The 19,546-nt window shown below is 50.2% G+C and overlaps 1 protein-coding gene across 5 annotated transcripts in view; it reads left to right on the forward strand.

Moving 5' to 3' along the window:
- The first annotated feature begins 2,915 nt into the window (after positions 1 to 2,915).
- The window catches only part of LOC129125278 (polyamine-modulated factor 1-binding protein 1), a 35,298-nt gene continuing 18,667 nt past the window's right edge, over positions 2,916 to 19,546 (forward strand). For 4 of the 5 annotated variants that reach the window (XR_013183983.1, XR_013183984.1, XM_077184886.1 and 1 more), the window contains exon 1: positions 4,613 to 6,002. The gene's annotated coding sequence lies outside the window, so the exon portion shown is untranslated. Of the gene's footprint in view, positions 3,040 to 4,612; positions 6,003 to 19,546 lie in introns of those variants that run through there. The other variant, XR_013183985.1, reaches the window with a different exon arrangement.

The raw sequence follows: 19,546 nt of genomic DNA on the forward strand, positions 1-19,546 counted from the left end.
CCACCCTCTCTGACCCCCGAGGGACCGCTCAGGAGCCTTTCTGGAGCCACAGGCATGGTCTGTGCATGCCCAGAGCATGGGGCAGAGGAGGATTCTCTCACACTGGTTCCATCTGCAGCTTTTTGAGTGGAGAGGAAAACAATACTCTCTCCCTGGGACCACATCTTTCTGCAGCCCAAGTCCTGCCCACCACCAAGGGTGTGAGGAGGCAATAGAGCCATCCAGGATCAGTGCAGGGCAAACATGTGAGGCACAGATCCCTGAGCTGATGTCACACAGTTGCTGTTGACTGCTGGCTCACTCTGCCTCTCTTTGTTCCCTCCTTGCTGATGGTGATGGGTGCAGGTCCCAGTCCAGAAAAGCAGCTGAACAGAGCAGCTGAGGGCTCCTGTTCCCCACACGTTTTTGTTCTCATTACATCCAGGTACCATTCATCTCTCTGAGGAAAATGGTGAGGATGGATCTGACCAGCTCTGGATTCCCTGTCCCCAGCAGGCTTCCTGGTGGCACAGTGGCCAGAGCTGCTCTGCCCCAAGACCCCGTGTCCCACTGACCTGTGGTGGGGACCCCGCAGCCACTGTGCCAGAGCTCTGTCCCTTGGGAAGCTGCGTGCCAGCCTGGCATCAGTGGCCTGTTGTCACTCCATCGCAGAGCTGTCATCAGGCCCCTCCTTTGTCACTGAGCTGCAGCACTCAAAGCTTCTCCCTCTGGTTCCTTGTCTCCTGTCCCCCTTGCACAGCACACTCCTTGGTGTTTCTGAGTAACCAGGAATCATCCAGGCAGCTCCCAGCACTCCAGGTCTCCAGCAGCGAGCACGCCAGGTGCCCTGGCTGAGGATGAGTGATGATAAATAAGCAAATCACATGGTGGGCTGAACGATTTCCCCAAATGAGCCTGTTTGTCCCAGGCACAGTGCAAAACCCTCTTCTCCTTGGCGATAACCTTTCTGTGTGCTCACATTATGCATGTATTCATGTGACTTCCTCTGCCTCACTGCCACCTCTTGATTTGAATAAAAATAATTTATGTGGACATTCCTTCAGTCAGGATTTCCCCCCCAATAATATTTCGTTGATGCTCTGAACCCAAATGGGGTCGTTATGCTTTTGCATATCATTAGGGCTTTATGAAGAACAACAGCGACATCTGCATGTGCCGCAGTGCCACAGAGATGGGGAAAATACAGAAAACAAACCCCAAACGAGCTCCAAGCTCATCTGGCTCTGTCTTTCCTCAGTGCCTTTGCCTCTATCACGGACACAAGTAATTGTACAGTGTAATCACATCACAGCTCATCTGAATATTCATAATCGACACAAAGACTTGGAGGAGAAGAGAAGTGGGGAGGAAAAGGACGGTAATTTAAATATAAAACAGCATTTCATTTGGAAACAAAGTTTCCCGTCCAGCTCAAGAGATTGTCTTGGTACTGATTCTGTCTGTCCATCTCCCTACAGCAGCGTGGGCAGCCGCAGCCCCCGCTGGGCAGAGAGAAAATAAAGCACAACAACAAACAGCGTCAGGACTGCCCCCAGCCAAAGCATGTTTGAAGAGTCGCCAACGGTGGCTAACCAGCTGCTGGTCTCCAGGAAAGAAACAGTCTATTGAGGGAGCTTTATAAAGACCCCAATTAATATGTTGTGCATGTATAAGATCTACAAAGAGCCCACTGTATTCCTCCCCCCGCAGCCACCACCTCCTCTTCCTGATCAATGCCAGTGGAGAAGGATCTGTGCTACCAAATAATTGATTAATCACTTCAGTGGTGAAAACGCCCCTCTCCAAAATAGAGAAGAAAAACAAACACAAAAAGAGGCAACAGTTTGCTAATTAGCGTGTAAATTACCGCTGGTTCCATCCTGCTTTGTGCCTTTAAAAAGGAAAAGAAAAGGGAAAGAGTAAATATAATCCCCATCTTAATGTATATGCTGTCTTCATTTCTTTTGTATTACTTTGGTATCCTTCACCAGTATGAACACAGCAGTGTGATGTTGAAGCTGTGGCTGGCTCTGCTAGTTCGTTCCCCAAAGAGCTCCTATTTCCATTCCACTGGAGCTTATATTCCTTTAAATGTCTAGCGCGGCATCATTTCCCCCTTTCTAATACATCACTCTGCTGGAATTAGAAGAATCCAAGGTTATATCCAACTTCAAAGGTTTCCAAGTCATCATGATTTTAGCAAAAGTAGAAGACAGATCATGGAACAAGTCCCTGGCTTTTGAAGATAGGCATCACAGGGACCTTCCTCCCTCTGTCTCGCTCTCGCTCTCCCACTCTCTCCCCCCAACTTTGTACCTCTCCAGCTCTGAATGTCCCGCGCTAGCGTGGTTTAATGATATGCAAATGAAATATGCATAAAACCATTCTACTGTATGATGATTAAACACTGGAGACATTAGCCGCCGACGCTTCACTGTTTGACTATAATAATCTTCCCCGAGCATCCACTTTGATTGCGGAGTTATGGAAACCCATAGCAGTTGGCAGAGAGGGAGTAAGAGGGAGCGAAGCAAGGAGAGGTGCAGGGATGTATCACCCATCTCTGCATTTATCCCACTCCAGGAGACATTTCCCCTCTTTGTACTGCGTTCCTACTGCTGTCTTTTGTAATCCATCCATGCGGTCGCACCAGGGCAATTAACGGGAAAAAACCCTCTTTTCTCTTAATGTTTCAAAGCTCATTAGCCAAACGATTATTCCTCATTAACAGCAAAAGCTCATTTATTAAAAGAAAAAATATGCCCAAAAGATGCCAGCACTGTTAATCCCGAGCCCTGTAGCTGGGCTGTAGATCCCATGCTAGTATTTTCCATGCAGAAGGGAAGTGCACCAATCCACAAAAAAAAAAAAAAAAAAAAAAAAAATCACCAGGCAAAAAGAAAACATTTTTGAGTTTTGTAAAATCCGCAAGAGAGGCAATTAATATTCCCATTGTATGACTTTATTTTTTGTCTCTCCCTTTTGTCTCCAGTGCCCTTCCCTGGCTCAGCGCCCAGTGCCAACAGAACACCTTGCAGGATCCTCAGCAGCGCAGACAACGTAAGTAGCCAGCTGTCCCTTGATGCCCTTGTCCAGAAGCGCCCGCGCCCTGCGGACCCCGTGGAGCGCCCGCACGCCTCCTTCCCTCGCTCGCCCTCCGAGTGCCACCTGGGCTTCACAAGTAGCACCTTCCAAATCTCTCTGTCTTCAAGTTTGTGCATGTCTGTGTGGCATCCCTCCTCCTCCTTCACTCCCATAGTGGATCTCGTGAAGGGCTTCAGATCGGCCCCATTCATCTCCCTGGTGATAGCAGTGAATGTAGATAAATCTCTGCTGCCTGCTTGCTGCTCCAGTATGATTTTTATTTTGTCTTCCGTGTACACCTAGGTCAAAAAGTGGGATGTATACTGACGGTGGGTGAGTGTGTGTGTGTGTGTGTGTCTCTTCCTCAGTCCCTGTCGCTCTCTCGCACTGAGGCACACAAACACACATCTCCCTGCGTGTGTTACACGCGTGCACACACATAAACACCCGCACACGGACGCGCGCGTGTGTGCACAGAGCACACACACATCTCCTCACCCCACTGACACAGCTCCTGTGCACCGACCCCAGGCGGTGTGTGCTGTGTGTCTGTGTGTCTGTACGCACTGCTCCGTGTGCGTGTGCATACACAGGCATCTCGCTACACCGTCAAACATTCCCTCTCCTCCCAGCAGAGGCTGTGTGCAGGCTGATCCTGCCCTGTGAGAGCGGTATTCCTTCCTCCCTTCCTTCCCTCGGCTCTTCGGAGACCTTCGCGTTCCCTCCTCGGGGTCCCTCCTGAGCTGCAGATTTGGCACCTTTCCCTGAGGTTGTCCAAATGGCATCGGCCGGAGTTCGCATTCTTGCAGCTTCTCTGGGCATTTCTCACTCCATGTCGACTACTCCCTTTTGTTTGTTGTTGACTGGGCTGGGTGTGGTTGGGGTTTTTTTGGCATTAATTGTAAACGAACCTGAATGGCAAAACACGCCAACAGCTTGCGGGGAAAAAAAAGCCAAAAAAAAAAAGCAAGCCCCACACAAACGCCTTCTGCTGCGACAGATGCCCATGTTGCCCCTGGCATGGAGAGCGGGCACAAGGGGTTTGTTGATGAGGTTTTTTCGATTGCTGTGTTTATTGTTCGCATTTCCCTTTTCCATTTATTTCTAAAGACTCCAAGATGCCGGCCTCGGCTTGGAACGGAGCGGTGTCATGGCGGAGACGACGGCCTTTGTCTCGCAGGGTGTGAAAGCATCCGTTGTGCTGGCTCCACTGCGGCAGAATGATGTCTAAAGGGGGGAAAAGTGCTGGAAGTCCGAGTAGTGCGGCGCTGGCGGGGGAGCCCCATCCCCATGGTGCGCGTCCGAGGAAGGGCTCCCGGCGGAGGAGCCTGGTCTGTAATCCTGGCACTTGTGCCTCCGGTCGCTGCCTGCCGCTTGCTCCTGGGGCTCTGGATAATCTCCCTTGGCTCTACGGCACTGTCTGGCCCGCGCTCAGGGCCCCCGTAACATATACCCGCTGCCGCGATCGCAGGGAGCTGTGGCGTTGCCACTGAATGGATGGCACTGTGCCAACTCCGCTGCCATCCGCCCTTGCAGCTCTTTTCCTCCCTCCTCCCTCCCGCTCTCCCCTCCTCCTCCTCCTCCCGTCGACTTGATGTTAATTAACACACGGGTTAATTGATTTTAAAAGCTGAAGAATTACAGTTAAGTTTTCCCACAGGGTCCGGCCGCCTGGCACGCTACGCCTGGCGCGGCGCGGGGGCGGCGGCCGGGCCGGCCCTGCCAGGGCTGCTCGGGCCGCTGGGGCCGGCCGGGCGGCTGGCACCGCTGCCTCGTCCTTCCGGCACCGCTCTGTTTGCTGTCAACAGCCGGCACGAGCCCTCCCTCGCTCTGCCAGGCACCTGTCTGTCAGCAGGAGCTGCGGCACGGCGGCCCCGAGCCCTCGGCAGCCACGGGCGGCTCTCGGCGCTCGGTCCCGGCCCGGGCACCCCGAGCGGCAGCGAGCAGCACCAGGGGCCCCCGGCCGCCGCCGGCCGGTCCTGCCCGCCAGAACTCAGCTCCCCTCATCGGCTGCGGTGTGTGGCTTGGGGTGAAGCATCAACACCAAGGCAAAGTTAGTTTGTTGTGATTACGAGAGAAATAACCCATCTGGGCTTCGGTTTTTCACTCTCCCTTGCCCCAGTGTGCCGCTGCTGAAGGTGACAGTGTGGCAGGAGGAGGCGCAGCAGCGCTGGGAACTTGCTGCTTTCACCTTCCTGTGCTTTCATTTTATTTCATTTTGTTTTTTAAAAGCATGAAGCAAGTGAAGCGACAAGAGGAATCCATTATGCAAATCAGGTCACATTTGCATAATGTCTCATGACTGGAATATGCAAATGAGTTGTATAATTTATGAGTGCCAGTGTCTGTCTAAAAGTGTTTCCCAGAATTTATAAAAACTGCGGCGTGGAGAGGCAGCTGCTGGCTGCCCTGCCAGGAGGGTCCACACTTGCTTTGCAAAGTCCGCCTGAGTCTGGGAGTGCAAACGTCTGGGAATGGGAGCGGAGCCCCCCTTCCCACCCTGTCCTCGTGCTTTATTTATTTCCCATTACTCCCTCCACCAAGCTCCCACCTGCTCCCCTCGAACTTCTCTGAGGAGGCAGGGCCCGGGCAGCGGGCTGGATGGACGGGCAGCCCCACAGGTGGCTCAGCCGGGCTCCCTCGCGTCCCCCGGGGCTGTCACCGGCCGCGGAGGCCGGCACCGCTCAGGTGAGCGAGCTCACAGGCGCGGTGTGCGCTGAGGAGCCGCCCGGAGCCCCTCGCCACCCGCAGTGGGATGGATTCCTGCTGGCTTGCTCTGTGCCAGCTCCGTCCCTGCTCGGATCTGAGCCCCGTGACCCTGGGGACAGCTGCAGGCGCAGCGCAGGGCTGGCACTGCCAGCCGAGGGACCCGGAGGGTCCTGCCCAACGCCACGGTGTCAGCACTGGAAAGGCTCTGGAATATCCGGACATTCAGGCAGGTATTAAGACATTTTCTTTTCTTTTCTCCCTCTTCTTTGCATGTCTGCTGATCTGGGGAGCACCAGGAGGGTGCATTTGGGATCTTGCACCTGGGCAAGCCACTGAGCTGTCTGCACAGGGATAGATGATAATGTACAGGCCCGTGGAAAGCTGTGTGGGTCACAGTCTGCCGCTCTGGGCAGCATCTGAGGAGAAGCAGAGGGATGGGAGAGCCCAGGGGTCAGGAGAGCTCAGTGTCAGCCTTCCTCAGCTCTGGGAAGTGCCTGAAAGGGCTTTTGGGCAAGCAAGTGTGATTTGCTGTTCTCAAGAGTCTGCGTTTCAATTGTAAAACCCAAATGTTTGTCTCCCTGGTCCCAAATAATTTTTGGTGTTAGATGTCTCCAAAGTGAAGAATCCCACACTTTCCATCATTTTCAAAATACTGTGGCTGTGTGTGTGGTTTGTTTAGCGGATGCAGGTACCGGCAGTCACACTGAGCATCCCCAGGACAAAGCAGTGAGTTCATAGACTGTGCCTTTACCTGTGGCTGCAGATTTCTGGTGTGGGAATATGAAGAGATCAGGTACAAGGCAAACCATCCTGTAGTCTGTGTGACATGCCAGTGAGAGGCAGCAGCACAGCCAGGCTCTGCAGCATCTTGTGCTTGCTGCTGCTCAGGGTTGGTGCCTGCCCCTGCACCGAGGGGTGGCTGTCCCCATGCTGGTCCTTGCTGACACAGAAAAGCAGCTGAGTCTGACCTGGAGAAGGTGCAAGGGCAGGGAACAACTGGTGTGTCCCCCTGGAGGTAGGGGGCTTTGTGGAGAGCAGGAAGGGCTGAGGGCAGTGGGAGGAAGCAGGATGGTGGCCCTGGGGAATTCCCCAAGCTCCATGATCAGTGGATACATCCTGCAATGCCAGGAGTCAGAGATCTTTTTAACCTCAAGGCAAACCACCCTGTTTCACTTGCCACAAAGGCTCCTGCAGGCTGGAAAGGAGAGAAGGATGTCTGCTTCCCTGTTGGGGTTTTGGGTGTAGCACCAGCAGATCCTACACTGGACTGGTGTGGTGCTCCAGATGGGGACCAGGGATGGGCAGGCTGTCAGGGCTGCCCAGCACCAAGGCTGGGCCATGGCTGGCACGAAGAGCTCTTGCTGTGGGGCAATGTGCAGGTGCCAGGGGTACTCACTCTTTGTTTGGGGAGAGCCCACTGCTGTGTCTGGAGCTGCCCCAGCGTGTCCTGGGCTGCGTGGGGACCGGTCCCAGTCTCACTCCTTGTGCCAAGGGCTGCATGAGGAGCTGGTCCCAGTCCCCATCCTGCTCTGGGCTGTTCAGTGGGCTGGTTCTGGTCCCCAGCTCACACTCTATGCTGCTTGCTGATATTTTTATGAAACACCAAAACACATGAATTTGATGCTGCACCAAGGGCTGGAGAATGTTTAGGGATGAAACAGCTTTTTTTGGGTGGGAGAAGGAAAGGTCATCCAGAAGGGGCACCAAAACCTGTGTCTGCCAGACAGGATTGTCTGGTCTCTGCAGGTCAGTAAAAAGGGACAGCTCATGGGGAATCTCTCACACCCCTGCTCATTCATGCTCTGGGTTTCTATTGAGGTGATGGCTTTTGCCAGCTGAACAGAGCACACCTGACAGATTCCTGTTGCTCTCTTCCAGAGTTCTCCTGTGGTTCCTCACCTGTGGCATTGGAAGAATTCCCTGCAGCTCCATCCTTGGGACTTCCTGGGGCCTTGGTGTGCAGGACTTGCTCTCTGTCCCTCAATGAGATAAATTGTCTGAAACACAGATCCAGGGCCTTGGATCTGTGGCTCCTCTGTGCCTGGGGCTCCCCAGTAGAGCACAGTTTAGCCATACTGGCATTGCCTGTTGTTATCATTTCCAACAAGGGTTCCCATTCAGCTTAGAGTCACTCCACCTCCTGCTTGCATTCTCCCAGTACCAATGCTGTTTTGAGCAGTAGGATACAGTCACAGAGAGCTCTCAGGAAACTGCAGTTTCCTTCCCACCTCTCCTGGGCAAGGCATGCACCATCAGGCAATGCCAGCCTTGGCTGGATGGATAATCCCAATTTCCCACTCTTGTTGATGCCAAGCTCTGTGGCAGTGGCAGCTGCTGATGCCAATGCAATGACCCACATTCTGAGCTGGCAGCTCTTTCCCTCCCTTATTCAGTCTTCCAGAAGAAGGGTGATGTACAGACAGACTCTAAGCACTGTCTGAGCAGGTCCATGAGGGCACCAGTGTGCCAGCAAAAAGCATCAGCCATTGGCATCACATCACCAGCCTTGGCACATCTGAGGGATGTGCCCAGCATTAGGAACAGCTTGCCTGCATGGGCCTTTTTGCCTGATGGTTATAGTTCTAAGCAAAGCGTGTAAAATCTTTAAATCTTTAACAAATCTCTCATAATTCCCAGCTAAGTAGATTAAAGCTGACTGCAGGCTTTAAAAAGAAGGAAGCTGATCACTTGCAGGACAGAGAAAATAAATAAAATTAAAACAATCACAGTGTGAATGTGCAGCTCCCATGTTCCTGGTGCAGATAAAATTAGGGTGGCAGGATGACAGCCAGACCACTGGTGCTGGTTTGATGGAGGCAAAGATTCAGTGAGATGAGGCAATACAGCACAATTCTGTATCAAAAGAATTACTCAAAAGCATCAAAGATGCTGCAGGCAGATTTTATCAGGATGCTGCACACCTGGGGAACAAAGTGGTGCTGTGTGGACAGCTTCTTCAGCAAAACAGGACAGGCTGCTGAATTCCCAGGCAGAAATCAGGATCCTTGTTAAGATTCATCCTGGTGTTAAGGTCCCGAGCATCAGACCAGCCTGTTTGTGGCTCTGGTACTCTCTTCACAGTGCTCACTGCAGCTGATGTGTGTTTGTAAAGATAGCTCGGATTGGAAATTATATGGTTAAATATCTTGGCTCAGTGGAATTCAGCCACTTAGACTTTTCTTCAGTGACTGAAGGAGCAGATTTTGTAGGATTAGGCTCCTATCTGGAGAGATCTGGTGTTTCTCTTCCTTAGAGCCATGTGTTCCGTTCTTAAGTGTCTATTTCAGTATCAGGTAGAGGAGCGTCGCTGGCTGCAGCTGTCACAGACAGGGGAAGCGCTGCAGCCAAGGCCAGCAGTGCTGCTGCAGGTCATCCCTGCAGCCACTCAGTGCCAGCTGCTGCTGCCCTGTCTGCCTGCTCACACAGTCCTGTGCCTCCTGCTCCCCAGACACTGTCACCCTTTCTCGTGCTTTGCCCTGCCTAGTGGTGCCCACTCACTTTGCCAGCTCAGTGATTCTGTTTACTTTGTTTTGCCACTGTCACTGTGCTGTCCCCAGACCCAGCACTGGGACTTTCTGCTCCAGTACCTACAGATGTGTCTCAAAGGCAGCACCATGATGACCCCTGCTAAAAACTGCAGCAGTATCTCCTGCTGCTGCCATCGTACACTTGAATGGAAGCACTGGTGTTTGATCCTGAAGATCTGGGATAGCAGCAGGTTCTTGGGGTTTGCTGGTGAGCCAGAGAAACAGGTGATGCAGGACAAATCTTCTGAAGGGACAAAGGCTGCTCAAACTCACGAGCATATGCCCAGAGAAGGGAGATTTGGCACTCGCTCACTTTGGCAGGTGGTGTTTGGCTCTTGGAGAGCAGCTGAGATTTGGGAGGGTTTTGCAAACTGGGTGGGTGGTCATGTCCCTTGTCCCTCTCCCATGCCGTGAGATGAGCGGAACAGACCTGGCACAGGTGACTCAGCCTGGGCCCTCACTGCTCAGAGAGCTTTAATGGCAGAAGGAAGAAGCTGAAGTTTCCAAAGCTGCCCCAGAAAAGGGCTCCTAAAATGGTGACACTTTTGTTCTAATGAAGTTACACTTTATCTGTTCAGGAAGGAGATGGCTCAAAACGGATGGGAGGGTGTCCTGCCTTAGCCCAACTCTGCCAAAATGACAAGAGGTTCGTGTTGTTGCTCTCAGGTGACCATACAATATGTACTCAGATGCTGTACTGAGGTGACATCTGCTCCCCTTCCTCCCAAACAGGCAGCTTCCTCACCCTACAGACTGCCCCAGGGCACAATAAGTAGGTTAATGCTTGCTTTAGGGTTAGCCTGAGGGTGAGGGTTCCCTGCAGGAATAGCAGAGTGAGGTTTCCTCTGTGCCTGTGTGAGTTCATGTGTAGGGATGCCTCCAAGGCAAATGAATTCCTACTGCTCCCATTTCATCACTGTGTGCCTCTTCCTCCTTCTTTGGGATGGGGATGTTCTTTGGGATGACAGAGCTTTGATTTTAGTTCTGCCAGGCTCATATGCTTTTTCCATTTGTCATTTGTTCTTCCATTTCCCTGCTTCCCAGTCCTCATTCTGGCCAGGCAGGGAGTGGGAGCTCCAATGGTTGTGTTGGCCATGCCTCATGCTTCTCATGCCTGTTTCTTCTATGGCCAGACTGACTCCCAAAAAGGAAAACAAACAAAAACATGCCAGTGGTTTTGAATTACAAATCTGGGTGTTCAAAATGCATGAAATGAGAAATTTCAGGTGCTTACTGCAACATGAATCCACCTGTGTTGGACATGAGTGGCATTTCCTATTTATGCTCAGACTCTTGAATACAAAGTTAAAACAGATGTCAAGGCAGCTGTGGACGGAGAAAACAGCATCAGGTTGAAGAAGAGGGAGGGTTTAGTGTGTTCATCATTACACACTTTGGCTGTGGCAAAGGAAAGTTAAAAAGGTGCCTAGAACCAGGTATTCAAAATGAATTTCCTATTTGTATAGTAATGTGTGAAGTTCCTGTGTTCAATTTGCATGTAAATATTGAGTTATATTGTTACATAAAAGTAGTATTGACACTTTCCATGGAAAGATTCTCTTTTTGATTGCTTGCCATTTCTTGACCTACATTCCCAAACCACAGAACCTGCCATGCTGGTGTGGTTCAGCCCAGCCTCAGGTGTGAGTGCCTGTTCTTTGGTGACCTGCTGTGTGCACAGATCCTGCAATGGAAATGGATCAGCATGTGGCAAACACGGTGAGTGGTTGTCATGTGAGGGGTTCCTCATCCCTCTGTTGTGGAACCTGAAAGTGTTGGTGGATGTCAAGCAGTGGCTCCAGAGCTGCCTGGAGTGGCTGGAGTGGCCTTTAGTGCCAGATGCAGCCGCAGGGTTGGAGGGGTGGTTGTGTCACTGGAGGCAGCACACAAGCCAGGATCCTTGCAGACAGCTCCTTGTCTGCCGCACCAGAGCAGGAATGTATTTCTTTGTGGAATTGCCGAGCACTCACAGTTTTGCTTGGAACATACAAAGTGCTACAAAGTTGTTAAGTGCATCACAAATTAGAGCTAGACACCTTGAACCAAAATTAGAGGACGAGTCTTGCTCTTGAGTCTCTCTCTGTCTCTGTTTGGCACTTGGAAAGTACAGATGATAAAACTTTTTTCTTGCAAGGGTGTTGAGATTAGGGACTGCCCTTGGAGAATGAGAGTGATGAATGTCATAGAAATGTCACAAGCAGATTAATAGCAAAGTTTTGTGAGAGGTTTGAAAAGTGGGCACTAAATGCAAGTTGGAGCTGGAGCCACACACTGAGCTGTGGTAGGAAGCAGTGACTGATGCCTTTTCTGTGCATGTATGAATTAATAAGTACAGGATAGTGTGAGATGTGCATCAGAGCCCATAGCAAATGCTTATGCAGAATATCCCAGACTATTCTGGCAACCTTGATTCTGTCATATCCAATGTTCCAATAATGTGTTGTAATTGTAGTGTTTTTCTAAAATAGTTCTACTGTAAGCACTGTTCATAAATTAGAAATTCCATCTGCACTTGTGCATGTTCCCATACTTAGTCCACCTAATGAGAACTGCGAGGTTCATTGTCCTTTGAAAGCTTTCTCAGTAGTAAATGTGATCAGAGACACCAGAGCATTCTCTTGGCTATCAATCTGCAGATAATAGAAGGTCCATTTCTTAAGTACACACAAAAAAGGAGAAGAAGAAATACTGGCTATGACATAAAATGAATTGTCTTCCTCCATGCCCTTGTAACCTAGGGCATGTAGTGCAGGCTGCCAGCCATCGCTTTGCAGATTTAGAAGTGCTGGAATCTCTCTGTCTGTAGCAGGCTGCCTGATGGATTGGTGAGTAATGGACTCAGGGAGTGCATTACCAGCACCCAGACTAATGGCTAGCACTTGCCCATGGCTTTGGCTATAGATCATCCTCTGTGCTATTCATAAGCTCTTGCCAGTCTGTCTCTGGCACTGCTGCTGCTGTAACACTGTTTGCCTGAATCATTCTGCACCAGCTGCCACGCTTCCAGAAGGTGAAGAGGAGAAGACAGTGAGTACCAGCTCTCACTCTTTGGAGGACAGGTTAAAGGATAAGGTAATGGACATGATACTCGCTCACCCAGTGTTACTAGCACGGTAGCCTGGAAAATGCATTTGGGTTTGCTCTTCACCATGAGGCACTGTCCCACCCCTGCCTGAGGTACCTGTGCCTGGGATCTTTTCTTTCCCAGGCAGACCAATGTTATGGGTCATGGCAAGATAGGAAGGGGAGGCAAAGGTGGTTGGGGTGCTGGGTATGCCTCTGACATGGCTTCTGGAGTGTTGGAAGAAGTGTCTGGATGGTGCTGTCAAGATTTCGCTGTTTGTGAGCTAAATAAGGTAAAATCAACCTTCAAAGGCAAGGACCATCTCCAGGGCTGAGCTCTGGGCTGGCTCTGATGGACAGGGCAGGTGTGTACAGAGAGGAATGAATTGCTTCAGTCCTGCCTGGCTCAGGAGCTTTTACTCTTCCTTTAGATTCCATGACATGAGTAGGACTCCAGGGTTGTGGCTTCCTTGTGTGATTGGGATGAGCTGGATTCCTCTTTCCTCCTTCCACTTGGACCACTGCCCAGCCATAAGGAGAGAGCAATCCAGTCAGCTATTGGTTTAAACTGGTGACCCACCCCACAGCCAGGGGTGGGAACCATGCAAGGGGTGTGAACCTGTTCCAGCTCCCGAGTGCAGCCTGGTCCCATTACTGATAGTGAAGGTGTAAGACTTGCTCTGCTATTCGGGGCTCTCTGGCTTTGTATTTTTTGCAAGTTATGTTGATAAATTTCTGCTGTTTTTCTTAACATATTCCTGATGAGTTTTTGGAAAGGGATGAAGTCTTCATCTAAGGAACTTCCTCTAGAGCAGTCATAGTAAAGATTGCTGCTGAAACCAGACAGCAGGAACAAAATTGTAAAAACCCTGCAGATGAGGGAGGGATGTTTTTCAGTTCCAGGAGTCCTGCGCAATAAGAAATAGCCCAGACTGAGCAACAAACACTTTACATTTTCTAGTACTACTTTACTTCAGGTGTTAGGGACGTTGTGCCTTTTAAGGGGATAGTAGCAATGACACAGATGTTCTTGGGGTGCTAGATATTAGACTCTTTTGGAGAAAGACCTCTTTGTACCCGGGCTTTCATTTAGGCACTTCACAGGAAGTTGGGCACCTTTCCATTGCTGGGAGCAAGGAGCAAATTCTGGTTCTTTGCATTTTTCAGATTAATTCCATCAAAAGTCACCATTAATTCACCAGAACTCTGGGGGTATTTTGCCTACTGAAACAGGTGGCAGATTCAGATTGTTGCAAAGAAGGGTGATGCTGCTGAACAGGAGAAGCTAAACCCAGAAATCCCAGTGAGCATTATCCATCAGTTTATTTGCCTGCTATTTTGGGAAGTGTTTCTGGTAATAAAGCGTCATCAATCTATTATTTCTTTTGGCCAATCTCTCTCAGCCTGCCTATATAAAACTCATTGTGGCCTATATTTAACTGAGAATAACCTCTGCTTATTTCCTCTCTTCCACCCTGAGTTTTATTCCTTTAACAAGCACAACAGCATGCTGCTCCGGCTTCAAAGAGAAAATTAATTCCGTCCGCAAAAGGGTCAAGTGCTGGAAAGTGCATAGCAATGCAGTTTGCATGGCAGGATCCAGGAGATATGATGCTAATAAGATTCCAAGATGAGAACAGCAGACTGGCTCTGGGGATTCAGATGAAGGGTTCTGTAAATTTTAAAAGAAATGGTCTCCAAAAACTAATGATGTCTGCTTTCCAATTCATTAATAATGTGAAGCAGGGAGATGGGAGTGAGAACAGGCCATGCTTTGAAATATCAGAATGTAACGAGGAAAAAACCAGCGAGAGCTCATCTCACCGGGGTCATAAAGCTCGGAGGAGCAGGCGGCTGCAGGGGAACACAGTGTCGGTGCCTGGAGGGAAGGAAATTGCACTCTGTGTTCTGCCATCTGTAATTTATGCACAGACTCTTAGCCAGCATTGATGTAAAATTTCTATGCAGAAAAAGATGCTGTTGTATTGACAGATCTTTTTCAACGGTCTTGTTTAAGGTGACTTAGTACACAGGATATTTGATGAGTTTTAAAAACAGATATGAATTGCCTTAGCATATTTACAAATGGCTTTTGGTAAACCTTCCCCTTCACCTTTCTGCATTGCATGCACGAAACCTTAAGCTTGTTTGTAGTTAATATTGGAAGAAAACCCCTCAGGCAAAGCCTAATGAACTGAGAGCAATTCTGAGCTTCCCTCTGCAATATCTTGAGAGCCTTTGCCTTTCCAAGGGTTCTTGGACATATTGTGTGATCTTGTTGCTTTGCATCACGACAGCCTTCCACTACTGCTGCAGGATTTGTTGGTGCTGCTGCTGTGCTGATATGATGCTGGAGTCTCTCCCTTGTGCCTGCCAGGGGCAGCCAATGGAAAATGTCTGTGCCTGAGCACTTTCCTCAGTGGCAAGTTGTGAGGCAGCAGGATTTGCTCTGACTTTTATTCTGACAAAGCTAGCATGATTGTACAGTGAGGTTAAAGTCTTCCTCCTATCTTTTACTTGAAGCTGCATGATACTTTTCCATCTCACCTTGAAACCTGTCAGCAATGGTGATGAGGTTCTGGCAGAACCTCAGTGCCATTGGGAGCTCTTCAGAGGGAGGGGGCTCCACTGGCAGCCCTCAATCTGCCCATGGGGCTGCCACTGCAGGGGGACCCTGTGCCCCAACCCCAACCCCAGCCCAGCCCAGCCTGTGCCAGGGCAGCCAGGGCCCCGTGCTGCTGCTCCCTGCCTGAGCTCAGCTGGCTCCTGCTGTTTGCCAGTGCAGGCTGTAGCCCAGGTAAGGTCAATTCTCCTCTCTGCTGCCCTGCCCTGCCCTGGAGCCCTTTGCCTGTGTCTGCTCTACACTCTCCAGGGGCCATCTACTTGCCTTAGCTCAAGCTGCTTTCTCTCACCTGCAGGCCTTGCTCCAGGCAGGTGACCTCTCTGAAATGCAGGATTCAGAGGGGTGTTCCAGTAAGTGACAGCATGTGCTGGGAATCCCTGTCCCCTCAGAAGAGCTGTTTTCATGAGGGCTCACGCTGAGCTGCAGAATCAGGGGTGTCTGGGGTTGGTGGGTGGTTTGGGGTAGACAGCTCATACAGCCTGAAAAGGAGACTGGAGCTGAGGTTTGCTTCCTTGCTAAAGCCTCAGCCATGAAAATGGGTGAAGTGGGGCTCTGCATCATGGCTGCAACATGTTCACAGAAAAGGTTTCTATTACAGTGTTTGTAAGTACTGTGTATTGCTTTATCCAGAGATGATAGGGCTCTCACTATTGACAGATGTGCCTCAGCTGTCCCTAAAGCAACCATGGAGCCATTGGCAGCAGCTTCAAAAGCCACAGCCTTCACCTGTGGGGGTTTTTTGCATGTCCTTGGTCTCCAGTGAACATATATAAACTGACTTTAAAGTGAACAGCAGGGTGATACAGCCATGTGTATCAAGTCCTCATATTTGCATCTCAGGTGTTTCCTGGGGGAAATTGTGTCCTCAGGAAATCTCAAGAATTTCCTTGAGGGTTTTTCCAGTGAAGTTCTTGGTTGTTATTCGGTATTTTCACACTTGCCTGCAGCCATGGTCAGTCAGTGGATGCAGGTAGGTGCTCAAAGCAGCTGCAGTGGAGGCACAGTTGTGAGCTCAGGACTGTCTCATGGCAGTGGTAAAGAGGTGAAAGCCAGCGGGTGTGGGGAGGCCCTTTTTGGTGCTGTTCATCACGCAGACACTGAGCAACCAGGTTGATTTCTGTGTCAATGATCTTCCATCATAAACTGCTCTGGTTTGCAGCTTGGCAGTAGCATCACTGTAGCCACCAGGACCTCAGAATAACCTGCTAAATTTTTAAAGCCTTTGCTTACTCCTGCGTTTGTCTGTGCTCCTCTGGCTATTCAGTCCAGCATTCATCTTTTTTTTCTGGGTTTCCCCTCACTCTCGTGAGACCATGTGCCTTTCAGTGATGGGTGTAGTCATTTTACAGCTTCTGCTTCCCCTTCCTCAGCATCCAGCATCCATGTGGTGCTCACAGAGGCTGCACAGATCCATTGCTCCTGAAAACCAGAGCCTGTGCTTGGCACTTCAGTGTGTGCCCAGTGACTGGTGTTTCGTGTGTCACCCCCTGATTCTCCAGGCAGAGCTGAGGGTGCTGCAGCGAGGGGAATGAGCAGGGGCAGGAACATCTTTGCACCCTTTGCCCAGGACACAGCGAATCAGGCAGGGAAGATTTATATTATCTGAGCTGCCTAGTAGCAGATTTGTTGTTTCACCAGAAAACCCTGAATTTCCACTGATGCAATCCAGAGCTCTGCCAGAGGGACTGTCCTGGTGGTGTTCAGATGTTGCCACATGATCCCTTTTCCGCTCCTTTTCACACACAGTGTGTGAAAACGCACATTTTCCCAGCAGTGCCCTTTCCAGTGCTTCAAACCAAGCCAGGCTGTCTGATTATTCCTCATGACAAGTGTAAAAATGCTGGATCCACAGCAGAAAACCTCTTGTGATGAGGAAGCTCTCACTGCAAATAATAAGCCAGATTTCTGTGGAAACCTGCACGGTTCCAGACCCTGGACAGGCCACAGGTTCTACAGCAGGATTCTGTTCTTGTAACAGATACCCAAAGTCAGATTTTCTTTTAACTTAATATGAAAATCTATAATGCAGTCAGCATGATGCTTCTTGGTATGCTTATCTTTATACTCCAATTATTTGTTTTGTTCTCAACATCTCCTTCCATTGAGATGGAATTTTCTATACCACCTGTGTATGAGGAGTGAATAGGACTTAAGGACTATGGGATCAAGACAGAGGTCAGTTGGGGTTTTTGTTATCTGAGTGGAAATGGGCACCATTTACAGCTGTGAATTAACACACTAACTGGTCTTTTCCATAGAATAATATTTACATTGCAAAGTTGATATTTTTAAGCCACTCTCTTTAGGTTTCAGTATTACCAGGCTTTAGAGTCCAGTGAAGTATTTAATTTCTCATTACACTTAATGCTTCACCTTCTGTCTCCAAACTCAGAAAAAAAAATATTTATTGTTTCAGTAATATTCTGACAATATTTTATTATTTTTCTCTGATGCCAAAGGACAAAAATAATTTAATTTCCCCAGCATGAAGATACTGCCATGAATCCCAGCTCTGTGGAGGGAGCTGCTCTACAGGAGTGCTCGAGAGCCTCTTCCCTGTGTACAGACTCCCTCGGGCTCCTAATTCCTCTGTGTCTCCCAGCTTTGATTCCTCCTTTCTCTTTGCCTTATTTTTCCTTTTGACTACTTTTCTATGCTCTAAGGTCAAGGGTTTTCCCTACGGAAGGAAAAGGTTTAGCCTTTCCTAGTCTTTCCCCCACCATTTGGCCACCCAGCATCAGCAGCCCCACAGCAAGGCTGGCAGTGCTTGGGCACACAGGCAGGACCAGCAGCGAGGGGCTCCCCAGTCCCCTCACCTGCCTGCACGTGAGCAGGTAGGGTGTGCACCCATCCTGGTGCTGCCCTTCTGCACTGTGACAATGTGCTGGAGCTTTCTGTCTGAGGGAGCTCGGGGAGGGGAGAGGGAAAAAGGCTGTTAGATCTATCGCTGGCAATTTAGATTCAGAGACATTTCATCTGCAGTTCCCTCAAGTGTTGAATTGAATAAAACCAGAGAAGCAGTGGAAAAGGAGGTGGGGGAAGGGCTCCAAGCACTCTTAGCTAAACAAAAAGAGACAGGCAGCTCATAAAAAAGGAATTGCACCCTTGAGTTGAGAGTCTGGATTCACAGGGCAGGGAGGAGGCTGCGTGGCAGAGCCCACCCATGGGCAGGGGCCAGGCAGCACTGCTGAGGGCTTCTGGCACTCCTGCAGCCAGAGCAGATCACAAGGCTCATTTCTGGGTTTCCTGATTTTCTGTTGATTTTTTGAAGCCCCTGTTGTAAAATCAAGCAGGAAGAACAGAATCTCAGGCTTTGGTTGCAATTAAAAAAAAAACGTATTCTTCACTTTCCAGTGGTTCAGGAGAAAAGCACAAAAGCAAAACTCTCAAGGGTCAAAATTTCAGAAGTAACTTTCTGTTGGGGGCCAGACTCATCATTCCCAAATGCAGCTGTGAGGTGGTAGAACTGTTCTCACATTAGGTATTTTTGTTCCTCTGCCTTTGAGGGAATGGCTGCTGGTGGCTGCTCTGGCCATGCACTGCAGCACCTGGATTTCTCTGGCTCTGTCCTATTCCCCAGGTGTCAGGTGAGGATGGTTTCACAGGAGCACTCATCCTGGCCAAGGCTGGAGGAGAGCCACAGCCACCAGAGAGAACTGGGTCACAGCAGGCAGGGCACCCTTGGGGTCTCTCCTGCCTTGGGGGGGTGCGGTGCCAACGCCCCCGCGGTGCCACAGGGGTGGCTGTGGCTTCCTGCAGGTGGGAAGGCAGAGCTTTTATTTGCCCCCCTCCCCACCTTCTTTCCTGCCCCTCTGCTCCCTTGTTACATGTTAGTGGCAGATCTGGTGCCTTACCCTTTGCTCAGCCCTGCTTCGGAACAGGTACAGGTGTGCATACAAAGGGCACGTGCTCAGCCCTGCTTCAGGGCAGGCCAGGCTCCACAGCCAAAGCCTGACCAGCACTGAGGTGACCCTGTGCTACACATGGGCAACCTGGGCAGGTGTGTGGCACAGGCCTGATGGCAACTTGGCCAAGTGTTGTGTTTGCATTACAGTGTTCCCTGCCTTTGTGGTGCACCTGCAGAAACACGTGAAACACAAAGGTAAGACCAGGGTGAGGAGCTGGGACTCCTCAGGACAGCACCGGCATCTTCCCTTCAAGTGATTTCAGCTGTAAAACAGGGGTCATGATTCCTACCTGTGTCACCAGAATTTGGGAGTCTGATTAGCCACATCCTGTAAAAGACTGAAGCAGCCTTACTGTAAATCCTGGACCAGAGACCACAGAGCAGGAGAGGCTGTCTCACAGGCATGTATTTATGCTGCCCTGTTTCCCTGTGCTATCGATCCAGCGGCTTGCTAAGATACAGCCCTGCCTGCTGTAGTGGTCTAATTCATTTTTAAGCATCATTATTTTTCATGTTGTGGTCTTCCCCTGCTTCGGGTGCTTCTCCCCACCCCTCCCCAGAAATGCCCATTGCTGTCTGTCTCTAGGCGTGAGATGCTCCCACATGTGTGTGTGCATACCAGGGAGATGGAGAGGCAGCTTCAGCTACACTAAG

This window comes from Agelaius phoeniceus, chromosome 12 (genome assembly GCF_051311805.1).
Source record: "Agelaius phoeniceus isolate bAgePho1 chromosome 12, bAgePho1.hap1, whole genome shotgun sequence".
Taxonomy (NCBI): domain Eukaryota; kingdom Metazoa; phylum Chordata; class Aves; order Passeriformes; family Icteridae; genus Agelaius; species Agelaius phoeniceus.